The following is an 8463-nucleotide window of genomic DNA, read 5'->3' on the forward strand; positions in this document are numbered from 1 at the left end:
ACATAGGCAAAAATCTTCTGAATATAAACATGAGCAACATTTTTCTGAATGCAACTCCTCGAGCAAGGGAAACAAAAGCAGAAATGAACACATGGGACTACATGAAACTTAAAATCTTCTGTACAGCAATGAACACCATCAACAGAACAAAAAGACATCCTACAGTATGAGAGAATATATTTGTAAATGACATATCCAACAAGGGGTTAACATCCAAAATATATAAAGAATTCACAAACCTCAACACAGAAAGCAAATAACCCAATTAAAAAATGGGCAGAGGATATGAACAGACAGTTCTCCAAAGATGAAATTCAGATGGCCAACAAGCATATGAAAAGATGCCCCACATTGCTAATCATCAGGGATATGCAAATAAAAACCATGATGAGGTATCATCTTACACCAGTTAGGACAGCCAATATAGAAAAGACTAAGAACAACAAATGCTGGTGAGGATGTGGAGAAAGGGGAACCCTCCTACACTGCTGGTGGGAATGTAAGCGAATTCAACCATTATGGAAAACAATATGGAGGGTCCTCAAAAAACTAAAAATAGAAATACCATTTTACCCAGGAATTCCACTCCTAGGAATTTACCCAAAGAATAAAATTTCTCAGATTTAAAATGACATATGCATCACTATTTTTTTTGAAGCACTATTTACAATAGCTAATATTTGGAAGCAACCTAAGTGTCCATCAGTAGATGAATGGATAAAGAAGTTGTGGTACTTATACACAATGGACTACTACTCAGCCATAAAAAAGAAACAAATTCTACAATTTGCAACAACGTGGATGGAGCTGGAGTATATTAAGCCAGGCGGAGAAAGACAAGTACCAAATGATTTCCTTCATTTGTGGAGTATAACAACAAAGCAAAACTGAAGGAACAAACCAGCAACAGACTCACAGAGTCCAGGAAGGGACTAGTTGTTAACAAAGGGGAGGCATGTGGAGGAAGGGAGAAGGGGATTGAGGGGTATGATGATTGGCATACATGGTGTGAGGTGGATCATGGGGAAGACAGTGTAGCAAAGAGAAGGCAAATAGTGACTCTGTGGCATCTTATTACACTGATGGACTTATTACAGTGATTGCAATGGGGTGTGGGTGGGGAATTGATAATATGGATGAATGTAGTAACCACATTGATTTTTCCTGTGAAACCTTCATAAGAGTATGTGGGGAGCGGGCTAAGCCCTTCCCCCACTTGCTGATGTGGCAGGAATGGAGAACAAAGAACATTCTGTTTATATGCATTCCATGAGCAACTAACAGGAACCCTGCTGTAGCTCAGTTGGGAGAGCATGGGACTCTTAACCTCAGAGTTGTGAGTTCAAGCCCAAATAGGAGTGGCAGAGGGAAGTAGCCAGGCTGCTGGCTGGCGATGCATGGGAGCGTCAGCCCTCCCAGCTCTTTCTGTCTTTCTTTCTTTTCTTCGCCTCCTTTCCGCACTTCAGGACCTGCTCGACTAGGCGCGGCTGGACTGTGTCAAGTGGCGCCCAAACAGGGACCTGAAGGAGAGGGAGAAGGTGAGGGCCACCACGAGGCCAATAGAGAAGAGAAAGCCCTGGCCAGGGTAACCAGAGAAGAAACGTGCAAGAAACGTGGATGTGGTAAGTGAATTTTTCTGGGAGTCCAATACAGGACAGGCGGGGAGCAAACAGTTATATGTTTGCGGGCTAAAGAGGTTGTTAGCCACCAGAGGAATTAAAGTAGGGAAACCCCAATTAGAAAGATTTTTAGATTTTATTGAGAAAGTGTGCCCTTAGTTCCTGGAAGAAGGGACAGTAGACATAGAATTGTGGAATGAGGTAGGAAAGGGACTTCAATTTTATTATTCTACCCATGGTCCAAAAAAGGTTCCGGTGGACACATTTGGCCTGTGGACCTTAATTAGAGACTCTTACATGACTTAAGACAAATTAATGCAGTTCTTAAACCTATGGGACCTTTACAACAAGGCCTCCCTTTTCCGTCTATGATTCCAAAAGACTGGAATATGGCTATCATTGACCTTGAAGATTGCTTTTTCACCTTGCTCCCCATTTAAAGCAGTCCTCTTAGGCCTGCGTTACTTCCTGCGTTACTTCCTCCTGTGTAATGTAAATAGAGCCTGTAATTAAGCTGAACCCTCATCAACATGAAAATAGCTCCATTATATTAACTGCTTTCCTTAGATGCAGTCATCCTGGAGCTAAGCATTTCCTCCTCAGCAGCCCCAGGGAAGCCAGACAAGCTTGTGACTCAGATCAGGGCTCTGGTAGCGAAAAGTCGCACAGTCCCTGCATTTATCAGACAGGCAGGGGCCTCTTGAGGAATGACAATAGCTCAGGCAGAAAAAACTAGGAAAACTAACTGAGAGCAATTTGATCCCTAAACTCTAAAAAGAAGTATCTTATCTTCTGTACGTAAACCTGGACCCATTACAAACTCTGATTAGAGAGGCTTGGACCCTGAAAGAAGTATGCAATATAATGTTATGCAGCTAAATATATTTTGCCACAAGGGAAGAAGATAGTCAAGAGTTCCATGAACTGCTACAATGTGGAGCTAGTTTTCTGAATTCTTTTAGTGAACATCTATTCTATTTATTAAGTTCATCATTGTCTTTGAGAATTGAGAAGTCTTAAACTAAACTCCCTGAGATAGAAGAAATTTATCTTCTGCAATACAGCCTGGCTTTAAATGACTGGAGCTAGAATTATACTTGCATTTCATTTCCATCCGCCTGGACACACATGGTCCCTATCAGTTCAGAGCCTTCATCGGCCCTCCCTGTTAGTCTGGGGCTGTCTAAACCTTAACCCAGTTGTAAACTGCTTGCCTTTAGAGTGTATTCTTGAAAACTAAAGTACTTTTCATCAAATAAACTAAGAAGAAAGAAGACCATTGAGTATTAGAAACTCAAATCTTTATGTCGGTTTGTCTGTGTATATGTATTTGTAACTGTAGTCATTATGTTTCGGTCTGTATGTTTGTGTGTCTTAAGTGTGTAAAAAAGAAATATATTTTCTACCTCCAGAGGGTATTAATAAAATTGATTTAAAAACAAGCGCTTGTGAAAATTGAGCATTCTAAAACTTCCAGAAAATCTAATTAAAAAATAGTATGCATTAATGCTAATTTAAGCTTAACTGAAGTGGACATGTCTTTATAGTTATTAGCTGCCAAAGTTTACTTAAAGTCATTTAAGTTGATGTTACCTGTTAAATATTCCAAGAAAATACTTAAAGAAAGGCTTAACTTTGATGTGTGGTGAAAGTTTTATAAGTAATTTAGCATGATTGCTAAAAATAAGTAAACAAGTGTAGCAAATAAACTTTTTAATGATAATACTGTATTAATCTATAACAATGTATATATCTGCAAACAGCCTGAGAATTTTTGTGGTAACCAAAATTCTTAAAGTTTGCTAAGTTATATAGACATATTTTGTACTTAATGAGAAATTGTGCTGTAAGGCACATTTCCAAAAATGATAAAATATGTTCATAGATGTATCAGTCTGAAGAATGCTGGTGTAACAGTTTACAGTGGCCTGTTTTTCAGTGTTCACTTGAAGGTTAAGGTACCAAATGATTTTAGTTCTAATGAAAACTACTTAATATAATAAGGAAAATATTTTGGTATGTTAAAGATGTGTGTTTTAATAAGAGAAAGCATAAAGAATGGAAATTCATTTTGTTGAGAGTAAAAGAAGGTTAATTGTTCTAAAATACAGCAATTTATTTAAAGGGAGACAGAGAGACAGAGACTGAGAGAGCAGTGTGGTGCCTTTTGTTGTGGCCGATCAGCTCAGCCTGTTGCTTTGGGGGAGGGTCGGGATGTTTAGAGATAAGGCGGGATAAACCCAGTCAAGCCCCACGCAAGCCCAGGCATAGTTCTCACCTGCTTGTGTGCTTGGGACCATAGGGCAAATGAAGAATAAATTACTATATTCGTACAGATATAATCATGCTGTGTGAAATTAAAGCAAGTGAGTATTAATATCAAGAACACAGCAAAATTGGACTTTTGTTTTCAGTTGGAAAGACAAAGTATTCTTTAACTGTTAGTCTGCTCTTAATATTGAAAGATTGCAAAGGGTTCTCTAATTGTTTTACTAAAACAGTTTCTTATGCTTAAAGTCTTAATGAATTGTCTGAGTATTTAAGAAAATAAGATCTTAATATTAAAAAGACTAAGCTAAGTGTTAGCAACTATGTAACCTGCATTTGCTTTTAAACTTTCTTATTATCATTCCAGTTAAATAATAAGTGTTATTTAATAACTATAATTCTATTTAGGCAAGTGCCTTAAAAACTTTTGACAGCTTCCCAAAACCAAAATTTAAAAAGGTATTTTTACCTCTCAATTAACTCTGATATTTTCCAGAGGGCCCCTGGAACATATCAGTAGAATTTCTTCTCATCAAAGAAAATATTTGACTAATTTGGCTTATTTACCTGGTATATACTCACCTAAAAAGCGCTGTCAAAAAGAATAATGCTTGATTTTATTACTGAGTGTTTTATGTTACATAAATATCCAAACTTCCATATATCAACTATCTTACAGTAAGTTCTCATCAAATCTTTAACCATTGTCATTTGTAAAACAGTTTATAATCACTGTTTAATTACTACTAAACTAGTGAAGAACTAGATTTCAGCAAATTGAGTACTAGTTACTTAGGATTGAGTAAACTAAGGAAAAATGATTTTGTAGCTTCTTGTTTCAAGTGTTGCTGATAAAATGTTTTAAACTTTATCTCTTAAGCTGACTGACAATGCTCCAGTTTACCTCTCCTCTGTGTTACCTACATTTTTTCAGCTATATAACATCATTCATAACACAGGCATTTCATACAATTCTACAAGTCAAGCTCTTATTGAATATTGTCACCTTATTCTTAAACATTATTTATTAATACAAAGAGGGGGGATTACTCCCCAATATGATAAAATTAGTTGCAAGTTGACGATTGGTGCATGCTTTATATATCCTTAATTTTGATCTTCTGGAGGGTGATAGACGGTCAGTGGTAGAGGTACATTTTTCTGATAATATTTCCTTTTCTGAAACAACAACAGTTCCTGTGTAGTAGTCTCCAATGAGTTCTTCACTATGGCATAAAGATCATATCAAGGTGTAGGGCAAGGAGTTTGCTTGTGTTTTTACAGAGGAGCAATGCTTGATCTGGCCGCCCAGAAAATGAATTCAGATACTATATGAAGGAGAACTTCCAACATCAACATCCTCTGGAGGAGTCATTCCAGAAGGTGACCATCAAAAAACCTCAACAAAAGTCTGCATGTCAAACACGGAAAACTGAAGCCCACTAAATAATAGTATTTTTTTTTATTATTTCCAATAATGGCACTTGTGTATGTACATACTACAGAAGAAATGTATAGACACATGATAGAGGAAAACTTAGATAGAATGATATTGCTGATTGGTCTGTTAGAAATGGTGATCATTATGATATTTATAAAGCAGTTTTGTCCCGAGAAGATATTGGCAGTTATACTTGTGAAAAGTTTCAAAAAAGAACTCCTGTCATATTGTATAAGAGTAATTAGGTGTATTTAAATATATCACTCATTCCAGAAAATAATTTTTCCTCACCTAACTTGTAGTTACAACAACTCGTGACCCAAAAGTTGCACAAGTTATCTTTTTGTGTAGCAAGAAATTCCTCTATCAGTGAACTGTTGAAGAAGAATTTAATAGGCATAAGACTTTCTCCTATGGTGTTTACTAATATCTCAGGCATAAACATCACTCTTCCCCCTAAAGTTCTTGCTCCTGATGCCCAATTAAATTTACCTATTAATATTACTATAATTACTGATTGTGTATGTATTAATTGTACTCATATAGCCTCTTACTGCAATTGTGCAATCATTGTAAAATGGTCTTCTAGATATAGACTTCCAAATAGTTGGGTATTTTTGTGTGATAATGAAACATATTAAGCCCTTTCTCCACACTATCAAGGTGTTGGTAGTGTAAGACGCATTCTTCCTGCTCTAATAGACCACCTGAATATAAGCACAAGAGACTTTTCCAAGTTCTGCCATCTGACTGTGATGAAAACTTGAAACTTTGAGGTCCTGTTGCTGTTTCAGTTGCTGCTGCATTCCTCCTGCCAGTTCCTAGACTTGTCATTGGAATGCAGAAAGAGATATCTAAGCTGGCCTGTACATATAGCAAAACAACAAACTTGACTGCTTCTGTATTATCTGAACTCAACAAAAACTGAGAGAATTGCGAGCTGCAGTGCTTCAGAATCGTGCTGCTGTGGACTGTCTGACGTTAAAAGAGCATGTAAGATGTGATCAGTTTCCAAGAATGTGCTGTTTCAATTTCTCAAACTACTCAAAATCAATTAGATGATATCCCTCATATTGTCAATAAGTTTTTACAAATGCCTAAGCTATTTAACTAGTTTTTTAGTTTCATTAGATATAACTAGTAATTGTAAGTCTGCCTTTGTTATGTATCTGTATTCCTATTCTGTTAATGTATGTAAGCAATTTAACTAGTAGTTTGTTAAAACCTATATATATATATATTCAAGTTATGTCTGTCTTTCAACATGTTTGATGTCAGCCATGTAATGCATATTTCCCACAAAACTAAGATACCATATAATCCACAAAGCAAAGCACTATAAAACGTGCCCATGGCACCCTTAAAGCTCATTTGGAAAAAACAAAAAAGAGGGAGTTATACCCCTGGCCACCACAGAACTATTTAATCATATCTTATTTACAACCAAAACTGCATCTGATGTATTAAATCAGATAAAAGACGTGTTCAGGGACCCCCTGAATGGTCTCTGGCATGCTGTCGCACCTCTCTTAACCCTAAGCATTTTATGACTTTTGTTACTGTTACTAGGGCCTTGTGTCCTTCGCAGCATGTGGAAACTCATCCAGCAAGCCTTAAGAGACCTGCAGCATTTGAAATTGCAGATGGACCCCCAACTTGTAAATCATAAGTTCTAAAGTCTTGCCTCATTTTCTGTTATCATTATGTGCAGCGATTGTGTGTATGTTTCTCATTGTGTTCATTATGTGCAGCCATTGTGTGTATGTTTCCTAAAAATGAGTTCAAAAGCATTTCTGCACCTTGGTGCAGAGCTACATATGTCTCAGCTGAAAAGTCACCCCCTGATGCCGGATATTGAGAAGGGGACAGGATAGTCAATGATGGGTAAGTGTCTTGGAGATCTCTGGCAACCTAAGACAGGGCCCTCATGATGGAATGTGGGTACCAATGATGGATAAGTCCAGATGAGTCATCCAGGAACACCTAAGACAGGCACTGTCACCCTTTTATAAAATAAAAAAGGGGAAGATGTGGGGAGTGGGCTATGCCCTTCCCCCACTTGCCAATGTGGCAGGAATGGAGAACAAAGAACATTCTGTTTATACGCATTCCATGAGCAACTAACAGGAACCCTGCTGTAGCTCAGTTGGTAGAGCATGGGACTCTTAACCTCAGAGTCGTGAGTTCAAGCCAAACTGGAGCAGCTGAGGCAAGCAAGAGGGCTAGGGGCTGGTGACGCAAAGGAGCGTCAGCCCTCCCCATCTGCCCAGCTAGCTCAGTCGGTAGAGCATGAGACTCTTATTCTCAGAGTTGTGAGTTCAAGCCCAACTAGGAGCAGCAGAGGGAAGCAGCCGGGCTGCTGGCTGGCGACACGTGGGAGCATCAGCCCTCCCAGCTCTTTCTGTCTTTCTTTCTTTTCTTCGCCCCCCTTCCGCACTTCAGGACCTGCTTGACTAGGCCCGGCTGGACCGCGTCAAGAGTATCAATAATACCTTAATAAAATAAATAAATAAATTTTAAAATAAATATATATATGAATAAATTGTTAAGAAAAAAAGAAATACTTAGTGACAGAAAAATGTTCAGCCTCAGTATTCATCAGAGAAATTTATATTACAGAAATATATCTCATTTCAAATGATAAAAATTAAGAAAAAAAAAGAACAGTTGAAGTTAATGTGGACAGGGATTACTAGGTGTTCTCCAACAGTGAGGATGAGAGTTTAAATTAACACAGACTTTCCAGGGGATGATTTATCATGATGCATCAAAATTCATGACAGCACATAAATCTTTTAACACAGAAACCCCCATTTTGCTTCCTATACTTCCCTAAAGAAATATGTTATCATTTCTAGAATTTTGGTATAAAATTTAAATACTTTGGTTTATATTTTAAAATAATTTGATTATATCAAAATGTGGAAGACACATAAAATTAAGCAGCAATTATTTACTTAGCTGTGGTGCATCCATACAATGGAATAAACTTATGATTTTCAATGACTATACAAAAGTATTCCAATAAAATAGAAAAACATTCAATTATAAAGCAGAATATGGCACTGCAATCTCATTTGGAATTTAACAATTCAAAATTTAATCAGTGATTCTGAATGATGAGATTACAGAAAT

At 37.2% G+C, this 8463-nt stretch overlaps 1 long non-coding RNA gene across 1 annotated transcript in view; it reads left to right on the forward strand.

Moving 5' to 3' along the window:
• The window catches only part of LOC140847763 (uncharacterized), a 29483-nt gene extending 21462 nt beyond the window's left edge, over positions 1-8021 (forward strand). Inside the window, exon 2 of the long non-coding RNA XR_012127896.1 lies at positions 1467-8021. This is a non-coding gene — a long non-coding RNA (uncharacterized lncRNA). The remainder of the gene's footprint in view (positions 1-1466) is intronic.
• Positions 8022-8463: the final 442 nt, after the last annotated feature.

This window comes from Manis javanica, chromosome 2 (genome assembly GCF_040802235.1).
Source record: "Manis javanica isolate MJ-LG chromosome 2, MJ_LKY, whole genome shotgun sequence".
NCBI lineage: Eukaryota > Metazoa > Chordata > Mammalia > Pholidota > Manidae > Manis > Manis javanica.